Here is a 12568-nt window from a genome sequence, read left to right on the forward strand (position 1 = left end):
GCAATTGTAATGGCTTTCTTTTGTAATTGTATGCCATTAAAATGTACTTTTCAGTTTCAATCTGCATCCTTTGTGGTTTTCTTCAAACTGTCAAAAACATTTAAATCTCTCTCCTATGTACTGTATAAACTATATGCACTACAGATCTTCCATGAAAATCACTTTTTTTTAGATGTCTCTTATGAACTATAAATATACACAGCTCAAAAAATTAAAGGAACACTTTGAAAACACATCAGATCTCAATGGGGAAAAATTTCATGCTGGATATCTATACTGATATAGACTGGGTAATGTGTTAGAAACATAAGGATGCCCCATTGTTTGATGGAAATGAAACTTCTAAGCCTACATAGGACTGAATTCAAAGACACCCCGAAAATCAAAGTGAAAAAATCATGCAGCAGGCTAGTTCACTTTGCTGAAATTTAATTGCAGCAACTCAAAATGGTCCTCAGTAGTTTGTATGGCCCCCACTTGCTTGTATGCATGCCTGACAACGTCGGGGCATGCTCCTAATGAGAAGACGGATGGTGTCCATGGTTATTTCCTCCCAGATATGGACCAGGGCATCACTGAGCTCCTGGACAGTCTGAGGTGCAACCTGGCACTATCGATTGGACCGAAACATGATATCCCAAAGGTGTTCTATTGGATTTAGGTCAGATGAGCGTGGGGGCCATTCAATGGCATCAATTCCTTCATCCTCCAGGAACTGCCTGCCTGCACCAGCGTAGGGTCTGACAATGGATCCAAGGATTTCATTCTGATACCTAATGGCAGTCAAGGTGCCATTGTCTAGCCTGTAGAGGTTTGTGCGTCCCTCCATGGATATGCCTCCCCAGACCATCACTGACCCACCACCAAAATGGTCATGCAGAATGATGTTACAGGCAGCATAATGTTCTCCACAGCTTCTCCAGACCCTTTCACATCTGTCACATGTGCTCAGGGTGAACCTGCTCTCATCTATGAAAAGCACAGGGTGCCAGTGGCAGACCTGCCAATTCTGGTGTTCAATGGCAAATGCCAATCGAGCTCTATGGTGCCGAGCAGTGAGCACAGGGTCCACTAGAGGACGTTGGGCCCTCAGGCCACCCTCATGAAGTCTGTTTCTGATTGTTTGGTCAGAGACATTCACACTAGTGGCCTGCTGGCTCTGGGGCTCTGGTAGTGCTCATCCTGTTCCTCCTTGCACAAAGGAGCAGATCTTGGTCCTGCTGATGGGTTAAGGACCTTCTACAGCCCTGTCCAGCTCTCCTAGAGTAATTGCCTGTCTCCTGGAATCTCCTTCATGCTCTTGAGACTGTGCTGGGAGACACAGCAAACCTTCTGACAATGGCATGAATTGATGTGCCATCCTGGAGGAGTTGGACTGCCTGTGCAACCTCTGTATGGTCCAGGTATCGCCTCATGCTACCAGTGGTGACACTGACTCTAGCCAAATGCAAAACTAGTAAAAAACAGTCAGAAAAGATGAGTAGGGAAAAAAATGTCAGTGGCCTCCACTTGTAAAACCATTCCTGTTTTGGGGGTCATCTCATTGTTGCCCATCTAGTGCACCTGTTAATTTTATTAACACCAAAGCAGCTGAAACTGATTAACAACCCCCTCTGCTACTTACCTGACCAGATCAATCCCAGGAGTTTCATTGGCTTGATGCTATACTCTGATTAAAAAGTCTTCCTTTAATTTTTTGAGCAGTGTAGTTACAGAATGTCAATTTTGTTATACCTTACAAGATTTATCCAAGCCTCAAAGCAGTTTAGACACTGCAACTTGTCTTATTATAACACTGATAATGTTCATTGGTTGTTCTTAGGTAAGAATATAATATTTAGCCTTATAGATACAGTATACTGTCACCTTTCCCAGTTATCCACCTCCCGCCCACCATATAAGGCAATGACAGGCGCAAGGCGGTTCTCTCGTTCTGGGAGGACATCACATGATGTCCTCCCATTCTATCCGCGCGTGCGTGGCTCCGGGAGCGCGCAGAGCGGCGATTGGTGGTGCCCTGTGTTCCTCGGACACAGTGGATCACCGATCAATGGAAAGAACCGAAGATTTTGGCTCGGTCATGTGATCAGCTGTGTCCAATCACAGCTGATCTCATGTAAATAGGGAAATGCCAGTTATCGGCATTTCTCTTCTCACGAGCTGTCACGCTGGAGACAGCTCGAGAGGAGAGGAGAGCCGGTAATCGGCATTCCTCGGAGGGTACATGTACACTGATCATCAGGGCACTGATGATCAGTGTGCCCTGATGATCAGTGTAGCCCCAGCAGTGCCACCTGTCAGTGTCAATCAATGCCGGCTGTCAGTGCTGATCAGTGCCACCTGCCAATGCCCATCAGTGCCACCTGCCACTGCAACATATCAGTGCCTACCAGTGCACATGAATGCCACATATCAGTGCTCATCTGAGCTGCCAGTCAGTGCTGCCTATCAGTGCCAGTCAGTACCGCCTATCAGTGCCAGTCAGTGCCGACTATCAGTGCGCATCCGTGCCGCCTATCAGTGCCCGTCAGTGCCGCCTATCAGTGCCACCTAACAGTGCCAGTCAGTGCCACCTAACAGTGCCAGTCAGTTCCGCCTATCAGTGCCAGTCAGTACCGCCTATCAGTGCCACCTATCAGTGCCATCTATCAGTGCTGCCTTTCAGTGCCCATCAGTGATGCCTGTCAATGCCCATCAGTGCCACCTACCAGTGCCTCCTCATCAGTGCCCATCAGTGTCACCTATCAGTGCCCATCAGTGCCCCCTATCAGTGCCCATCACTGTGGCCTCATTAGCGGATATCACTGAAGGAGAAAAATCACTTATTTACAAAATTTTAAAACAAAAACTAAGAAAAAACTCTTTTTTTTTTTTAATTTTCAGTTGTTTTTGGTTTGTTTAGCAAAAAATAAAAAACCCAGGAGGTGAGTAAATACCACCAAAAGAAAGCTCTATCTGTCTCAAAAAAATGCTAAAAATGTCATATGGTTACAGTGTTGCATGACCGCGCAATTGTCATTCAAAGTGCAACAGCACTGAAAGCTGAAAATTGTCCTGGGCAGGAAGGGGGTATAAGTGCCCAGTAGGCTAGTGGTTAAAGCCCACGCTGTGCACTTTTTAGTTACCCCTTCCAGTGCCCCTTGCTGCTTTTTCTTCTGTGTATATACCCCATACTATACTTCCAGCAATGAGAGAGCATGTGACCTCCTCACATAATGCAGTGCTCATGCCTGTAGTGCACAAAACTGGTGCATTGCAGGTGAAGAGCTTGGATATAGGTCAGGATCACCACAGGTGGTGCTGTCATTAGAGGCTGCAGCTGGTGGGTGTGTGTAATACAATAATGCACTTGCCATTGTCCCCTTAAATCTTTAAACAGCATTGTGTATATGTATCTTCCGCCCAGATCTCCACGTATACTCTCTGCATCACCGGCTCCACCCCTTACACGTTACGTCATTCAGTGTGGCTTTGTCAAGCACATCACATAGTGGCTTGTAGCATCATAGAACATTGTAAAGATATATGAAATTTATAAGTGGACACTATAGGGTTGATTTGCTAAAAAACTGGAGAGTGCAAAATCTGGTGCAGCTGTGCATGGTAGCAAATCAGCTTCTAAATGCAGCTTGTTCAATTAAGCGTTGACAAAAAAAAACAAAAAACTGGAAGCTGATTGAATTCTATGCAGATCTGCAACAATTTTTTCACTCAGTCACTTTAGTAAATTAACCCCTAACTTTGCACTTTATCAGGTGAACTGCTGGTTAGATTGTGTACTAGAAGATATTCATTCGCTTTATGGACTTCCTAGATTTTTAATTATATGCATTTATAGTTTTTTTTGAATAACAGACATTTAGTGGAGGAAATTACAATGCTGAGTCACTTTTTATTTACATTGCGGTGTTACATGTGGGACACTTTTTAGACTTCAGGAACAGTGCATTTAACAATGAACGTTTGGAATACACTGACACAATTTTGGTTGCGCAGCATTTTAATTTTTGTTCAATAATAATTTACAAAAATGTTGTGTTGGGGAAAAATACAAGACATGTAGGGGTTTATTTACTAAAGCTGGAGAGTCCAAAATCAGACTCCCTTCTGCATAGAAACCAATCAGCTTCCAGGTTTCATTGCCAAAGCTTCATTGAACAAGCTGAGGTTAGAAGCTGATTGGTTTCTATGGAGAAGGGAGTCTGAATTTGGACTCTCCAGCTTTAGTAAATAAACCCCGTATTGTCTTTAATTTTCCAATTTTCTTAAAAAAAAAATAGAAAAATAACTAATTTATCCAATTCTACTACCAAATGTAATCCCTATCTACCCTGAAAAAATAATATATAAAACTTTAGGGTAAAATACAAATGCTAAAAGATAGAATTGTGAAACCAAGACATTATTATTATACATAGACAAGACATCTCCAAATAGTGCTCTAGTATAAAAAGGGGTAAAGGCAGAAGACCCTGGGGCTCAAGTGGGTGTGCAGTATCAGGCACAGCTTGCCAAGGCTATTTTGATGTGCTGCAGTGTATTCTCCTTTGTGTGTTTTAGGTGTGGTGCTTAAGGGGTGCTTGAAAGGGACATGGGAAATGAGCCTGTATTCCCCGGCAGATATAAAAGACAACTAAATGCAATTAGGTATTCAATAAAAAAAATGTTTTTTACATGACTCTGGTCTAAAGGTCCTTGTAGACAACTTGAATTTTTGACCAATTCTGAATCGGCCAAAATTTGAGTTGTGCATGACTCTGCAAATACGGCTCGACACAAGTTTTAAAATCAAATTGCCAGGATCCGATTAATTTAATTGTTTTTGTGCTAAACCTATCAACCTCACATCTCCATAGATACAGTTGTGTCCAAAATTATTCAACCCCCACTGAAATTGAGTGTTTTGGCCAGTTTGACATTGCTTTTGATCATTCAGTCATCTTGCTTACATTTACATTAAAGAGGCACTTGTAGGTCAGACAAATATAACATAACAGTTATAATGAAATAACCACAAATGTCTTTTCTGTGCTCACAGCATTATCAGTTTTATTCAACCCCCAAGTGACATTCAATCTTAGTACTTAGTACAGCATCCTTTTACAGTTATAACAGCTTTTAAACGTGAAGCATAGCTTGACACAAGTGTCTTGCAGCGATCTACGGGTATCTTCGCCCATTCTTCATGGGCAAAGGCCTCCAGTTCAGTCACATTCTTAGGCTTGCGCACTGCAACTGCTTTCTTTAAGTCCCACCAGAGGTTCTCAATCGGATTTAAGTCTGGTGACTGCGATGGCCACTCCAAAATGTTCCAGCCTTTCCTCTGCAACCATGCTCTAGTGGACTTGGAGGTATGCTTGGGATCATTGTCCTGTTGAAAGGTCCAACGTCTCCCAAGCCTCAGGTGTGTGACGGACTGCATCACGTTTCCATCCAATATCTCCTGGTACTGAAGAGAATTCATGGTACCTTGCACACGCTGAAGCTTCCCTGTACCTGCAGAAGCAAAACAGCCCCAAAGCATGATTGACCCTCCACCATGCTTCACAGTAGGCAAGGTGTTCTTTTCATCATAGGCCTTGTTCTTCCTCCTCCAAACATAGCGTTGATCCATGGGCCCAAACAGTTCTAATTTTGTTTCATCAGTCCACAGAACACTATCCCACAACTTTTGTGGTTTGTCCACATGGCTTTTGGCATACTGCAGTCGACTCTTCTTATTCTTTGGAGACAGCAAGGGGGTACGCCTGGGAGTTCTGGCACGGAGGCCTTCATTACGCAGTGTGCGTCTTATTGTCTGGGCTGAAACTTCTGTACCCACATCTGACAAATCTTTTCTCAGTTCCTCAGCAGTCACACGGGGACTTCTCTCCACTCTACGCTTCAGGTAGCGCACAGCAGTCGAAGTCAGCATCTTCTTTCTGCCACGACCAGGTAGCGTTTCAACAGTGCCCTTTGCCTTGAATTTGCGAATGATGCTTCCTAAGGTGTCTCTTGGTATGTTTAACATCTTTGCAATCTTCTTATAGCCATTGCCCTTCCTGTGAAGAGAAATCACCTCTTCTCTTGTCTTCCTGGACCATTCTCTTGCCTTCACCATGTTTGTAACCACACCAGTAAATGTCTAGAAGGAGCTGAGTATCACAGTCATTTTAAAGCTGCCTAATTGGTGCTTATTATGCTTGATTGCTGCTCGGTGACATCCACAGGTGTTTTCAATACCTGATGGAAAGCACCTGTATGAACCTCTGTTCTTCAGAGTGGTAGTCTTTAAGGGGTTGAATAATTGTGGCAATGAAGAAACCACATAAGAACCATTTACTACTGTATTACATAAACAATTGATGTCATTTTAGTTGCATTTGGGTAGTTACAACGTCCTTGTAGGATTTGATTCTGAATACAATTCCAAATGTACACTATAGTCCCTAAACCCCTTTACAGCATTGGGGGTTGAATAATTTTGGACACAACTGTATCTGTTTGCACCTCACCTTTTTTTTTTTTTTTATTTATTTGATGTATATCTGATCACTGCTTGAACATGGAGACTTGTGAAAGTTTGTTATATGTTTATACATCAGTCACAGACTATCATTCAATCGTTTAGTATGGATGGATGTTCTAATGCCATCCCATGTCTTGGCATGTCTTATTATTACACTGCCAAGATCAGGATCACCGGCAGCTTTATTAGGTACTCCTTGCTAATACCGGGTTGGACTCCCTTTTGCCTTCAGAACTGCCTTAATTCTTCATTGCATAGCTTCAACAAGGTGTTGGAAACATTCCTCAGAGATTTTGGTCCATATTGACATAATATCATCACGCAGTTGCTGCAGATTTGTCGGCTGCACATCCATGATGCGAATCTCCTTTTCCGCCACATCACAAAGGTGTTCTACTGGATTGACATCTGGTGACTGTGGAGGCCATTGAAGTACAGTGAACTCATTGTCATGTTCAAGAAACCAGTTTGAGACGATTTGAGCTTTGTGACATGGTGCATTATCCTGGTGGAAGTTACAGAGTTACATAGTTATTTTGGCTGAAAAAAGACAAACGTCCATCCAGTTCAACCAAAGAAATAAATAAATAACAAAAATGTTATAATCCTACACCCATAGTTGATCCAGAGGAAGGCAAAAAACTCCAGCAAAGCATGATCCAATTTGCTCCTGCAGCAGAAAAAAATTCCTTCCTGATCCCGAGAGGTAGTCGGATATTCCCTGGATCAACTTTACCTATAAAAGTTAGTATCCAGTTATCTGTGTATCTAGGAAAGAATCCAGGCCTTTTTTAAAGCAATCCACTGAGCTGGCCAGAACCACCTCTTGAGGGAGTCTATTCCACATTTTCACAGCTCTAACTGTGAAGAAACCTTTCCGTGTTTGGAGATTACATTTCTTTTCCTCCAGATTTAAAGAGGGCCCCTTTGTCCTCTGTGATGACCTCAGGGTAAATAACTCTACACCTAGTTCACTATATGAACCACTGATGTATTTATACATGGAGATCATATCCCCCCTTATGTATTATACATGGTGATCATATCCCCCTTATGTATTATACATGGAGATCACATCCCCCTTATGTATTATACATGGAGATCATATCCCTCCTTATGTATTATACATGGAGATCATATCCCCCCTTATGTATTATACATGGAGATTGTATCCCCCCTTATGTATTATACATGGAGATCGTATCCCCCCTTATGTATTATACATGGGGATCATATCCCCCCTTATGTATTATACATGGTGATCATATCCCCCCTTATGTATTATACATGGAGATCATATCTCCCCTTATGTATTATACATGGAGATCATATCCCCCCTTATGTATTATACATGGAGATCATATCCCCCCTTATGTATTATACATGGAGATCATATCCCCCCCTTAATCTCCTCTTCTCAAGAGAGAATAAATTCAGTTCCTCTAATCTTTCCTCATAGCTGATCTCTTCCATGCCTCTTATCAGTTTGGTTTCCCTTCTCTGTACTTTCTCCAGTTCCCCAATGTTCTTTTTTTGTGAATTGGTGCCCAAAACTGAACTGCATATTCCAGATGAGGTATTACTAATGATATGTAATGGGTAATATGATATCGCTTATCTTTGGAGTTTATACATCTTTTAATATAAGAGAGGATTTTGCTCGCTTTAGAAACCGCAGCTTGGCATTGCATGCCATTATTAAGCTTGTGATCTACCAGAACCCCCAGATCCTTCTCCACCATTGATTCCCCCAGTTGTACCCCCCCAGTATGTATGATGCATGCATATTCTTAGCCCCCAAGTGCAGAACCTTACATTTATCAACATTAAACCTCATTTGCTGCATAGTTGCCCAATTACACAGGGCATTGAGGTCGGCTTGTAAGTTGGAGACATCCTGTAAGGACGTTATTCCACGGCACAGTTTGGTGTCATCTGTAAAGACTGAAATGGGATTGTTAATCTCAGGCCCTATATCGTTTATAACTATATTAAAAAGTAAGGGTCCCAACACTGAACCTTGGGGTACACCACTGACAACCCTAGACCATTCAGAGTATGAATCATTAACTACTACTCTTTGAATACGATCTTTTGGCCAGTTTTCTATCCATTTACATACAGATTTTTCCAAGCCTGTAGACTTTACCTTACACATTAGCCATGTGTGGAGTACTGCGTCAAACGCTTTTGCAAAATCCAAGTATACCACGTCCACCGCCACCCCTCTGTCCAAGGTTTTGCTCACCTCCTCATAAAAAGAAATCAGATTTGACAGCTTCTCTCTTTCATGAATCCATGCTGTCTGTTGCTTAAAATATTTTTTTCCAGCAAGAACTCATCTATGTGGTCTTTTATTAAACTCTTCAGTATCTTCCCAACTATAGAAGTTAAACTAACAGGTCTATAATTACTTGGTAAAGATTTTGACCCCTTTTTAAATATTGGCACCACATTGGCCTTACGTCAATCCAGTGGTACTATGCCAGTCATTAAAGAGTCCCTAAAAATTAGAAACAATGGCTTTGAAATGACAGAGCTCAGTTCTTTAAGGACCCGTGGGTGTATGCCATCCAGTCCAGGTGCTTTATTCACCTTTATACCGTCTAAATATTTTTGGATCATATCAATTGTGAGCCAATGTGGATCATCTGGAGCTGTGTCAATACCATGCCCATTATGGACAAGAGCTCCACCATGCTCCTTTGTATACACAGAGCTGAAGAAGGTATTAAATAAATTTGCCTTCTCTTTGTCCCCAGTCACCCACTCTAGATTATTTTGTAAAGGGCCTACATGCTCGGACCGAACCTTTTTACTATTAATATATTTGAAGAATTTTTTTCTGTTTGGTCCTGCTATCTTTTGCAATCTGTCGTTCCTTTTCAATTTTGGCGGTCTTTATTTCCTTTTTGGATATTCTTTGTAATATTTAAATGATGATAGTGTTCCTTCATTTTTATATTGAATAAAAGCTCTTTTCTCATTATCTATAGCATTTTTAACTTTGGCTGTAAGACACAGGTTTGATTTTTAGCCTTTTGCCCATGGGAATATATTTTGCAGTATGTTCACTGTCTTTTTGAAGAACTCCCATTTCAGTATTGTGTTCATCAATGCCAATATTCCCTCCCAGTCTAAATCTTGGAGAGCAGCTCTCAGCCTTGGAAAATTAGCTCTCTTGAAATTGAGCGGTTTTATTTTTCCCGTATGTGCTCGCTGTTTACAGCTAACAATAAATGAAATCGTGTTATGGTCACTGCTACCCAGACGTTCATTTATATGGACATTTGTAATAAGCTCTGCATGGTTTGAGATTACCAGGTCCAGCAGAGCATCATTCCTAGTAGAGGCATCTATGAACTGTACCATAAAAGTGTCCTGTAGTAGGTTTAAAAATTTTTGTCCTTTAACTGTTCCTGCAGTACCATTACTCCAGTCAATTTCCGGGTAGTTAAAATCCCCCATTATTATCACTGTCCCAGTCCTTGCAGCCCTTTCGATCTGTGCAAGGAGCTGAGTATCCACCTCTTCATTAACACTGGGAGGCCTATGACAAACTCCAATGATTACCTTTGTAGTACGCACCCCCATGTGCAGTTCCACCCAAAATGCTTCAGCCTCATCACACTCTCCATCCACTAGGTCCTCTTTCACAGTCACTCTGAGATCATTTCTCACAGAGACAGACACCACCACCTTTCCTATTTACTCTGTCTCTCTGAAAGAGCACATAGCCAGGAATTATAATGGCCCAGTCATGCGAAGAATGCAGCCAAGATTCAACAATACCAATTAAATCATAGTTCTCTTCATGCAACAAAGCTTCCAACTCACCTATTTTGCTTGGCAGACTTCTGCATTGGTGAACAGACACTTGAATTGATTGACACCTCGTTCACACGTATTTTGCATATTTTTTATTTTCATACAAATGGTACCAATTCCACTGGTTGTTTGTAACATGGGAACCTTCTTATCATCTGCCATAGCCTTCCCCTCATCTTTCCCCACGCCACCCACCAATAAGTACTGACCCCTGTCTGATCGGTCTACCACGTTATAATCTAATTCTCCCTCCCCCCTCGATCCTAGTTTAAATACTCCTCCAGCCCTCCCATAAACCTCTCCCCCAGCACAGCAGACCCCCTTCCATTTAGGTGCAGCCCATCTCTAGCATATAGGTTGCACCCACAATGAAAAGTCAGCCCAGTGCTCTAGAAACCCAAATCCTTCCCTCTTACACCAGATCTTTAGCCATGCATTGAGTTCTCTAATCTCCCCGTCTTTTCTGAGTTGCGCATGGCACAGGTAATATTTCAGAGAATATCACATTGGAGGTCCTACCCTTCAACTTGCAGCCTAGTTCTTTAAATTGATTCTTAAGGAGCCTCCACCTTCCATATATTGTCATTAGTTCCAACATCAACCAAGACAGCTGGGTAATGCCCAGCCCCTCCCAGTAATTTATCAACCCGGTCCACCACATGCCGAACCCTGGCACCAGGGAGACAGCAAACCATTTGGTTGAGGCGATCCTGGTGACAAATTATTTTATCAGTCCTTCTGATCATAGAATCCCCTACCACCAACTGTCTAGACCTTCCTGCACTACCCTCACCATCCCTCCCAGATGGTCTGCCCTATCAGCTGTTAGGGATAGCAGTGACATCCAGGGCTGCAACCCCCACATCTTCACCCAACTTGGAAAATCTGTTCCCAGGGCTAGCCTTCCTATTCTGTGAGCCCCTACCATTCCCTCTCATTACAGTAACCCATCTTCCTACCTGATAATCCTGATTAGACCCTCCACATCAATCCCATTAGCAACCTGCTCAGAGAGCAGAAGACCCCTTTCAAGGCTGTCAGTTCTGCCCAGTGTTGCTACTTGCTCCTCCAGATCTCTAACGTGAGATTCCAGAAGGGCAAGCTGCTCACATCTGTCGCAGCGGTATCCATCCTAGAGCTGTTGCTCCATACATGCGGCACACTGTGCACTGCACAAAACCTTCAACCCTGCTAGCACTCATTATCCCAGTTACAATATTAACAGAAAATATCAGTTGTCACTTACAGGTTAGTAGACTCCTGTTATAATCTCTTTCAAATTTCCCACTCTTTTTAGTGATTAGCCAGCAAAAAATGCCAGGGGGAATACTTTTCTTTTTCACAATTATGTTAGAGATATTTTCCCCCTGACAAGTTCCCACTGACATCATTGATCTTTTTAGCTATCTGCAAGGGGATAATTCTTCCATCTGACCATAACACTAATGTATCATGAGTTGTAGATTAGTAGTAGTTGTAGTAATTTTTATCTGGGGCTTCCTGAGACTGGAAATATATTTCAAGGGTTCCTCTGTTTTGAAAAGGTTGAAAAAGGCTGCTTATAGTTAAATGTAACTGTAGGCAACACTTTTTAAAAAATTCTGGATAAAGTAAAAGGAGGGTTATAACAACTGTTTTTTTTTTTTTTTTTGCCATCTGTGCCCCCGTTTGAAGATGTCCCCTCTATTACCTTTCTGGGACAACCCCAAATTTTTGTTTCATTTTACTTTCAATGATACTGGTAAACAGGACAAATAGAGAGGGTGAATCTCCCTAAGGGGGACACAGACAGGAACAAAAAACTAATAGGTGTTCTAATACCTCTCCACACTGAAACAAAAGCAACGTTGTTCCTTTAGTTATATTTTAAGTAAATACAAAGTATCTAAATGTCAAATAGTGAATGAAAAGAGTATAGGGGGGCGTGTCCAAGATGGCGATCGGACCAGTCGCCTGAACTGGAGCTCCGACGGCTCATCTCTTCGTCCGCAGGCATCCACCGGCATCCACCGTGCATCGGAGGGCGGGGGTGAGTGTGGGGCTCACCCGTCCCCGCGACATCCCTGCTGGGCAGCTTCGGGCGCTGTTGGCGCCACTCGGAGGCGGTGACCGGGTGCGGCCTTGTTGCGGCCGGGTGGAGCCGCGGAGTTCGCCGGCGTCCAGTGTCCATCTGAGGGCGGGGGTGAGTGTGGGACTCACCCGTCCCCGCGACGTCCCTGCTGGGCAGCTTCG

This window comes from Staurois parvus, unplaced genomic scaffold (assembly GCF_062004578.1).
Source record: "Staurois parvus isolate SC_StPar_1 unplaced genomic scaffold, SC_StPar_1.0 ptg001053l, whole genome shotgun sequence".
NCBI lineage: Eukaryota > Metazoa > Chordata > Amphibia > Anura > Ranidae > Staurois > Staurois parvus.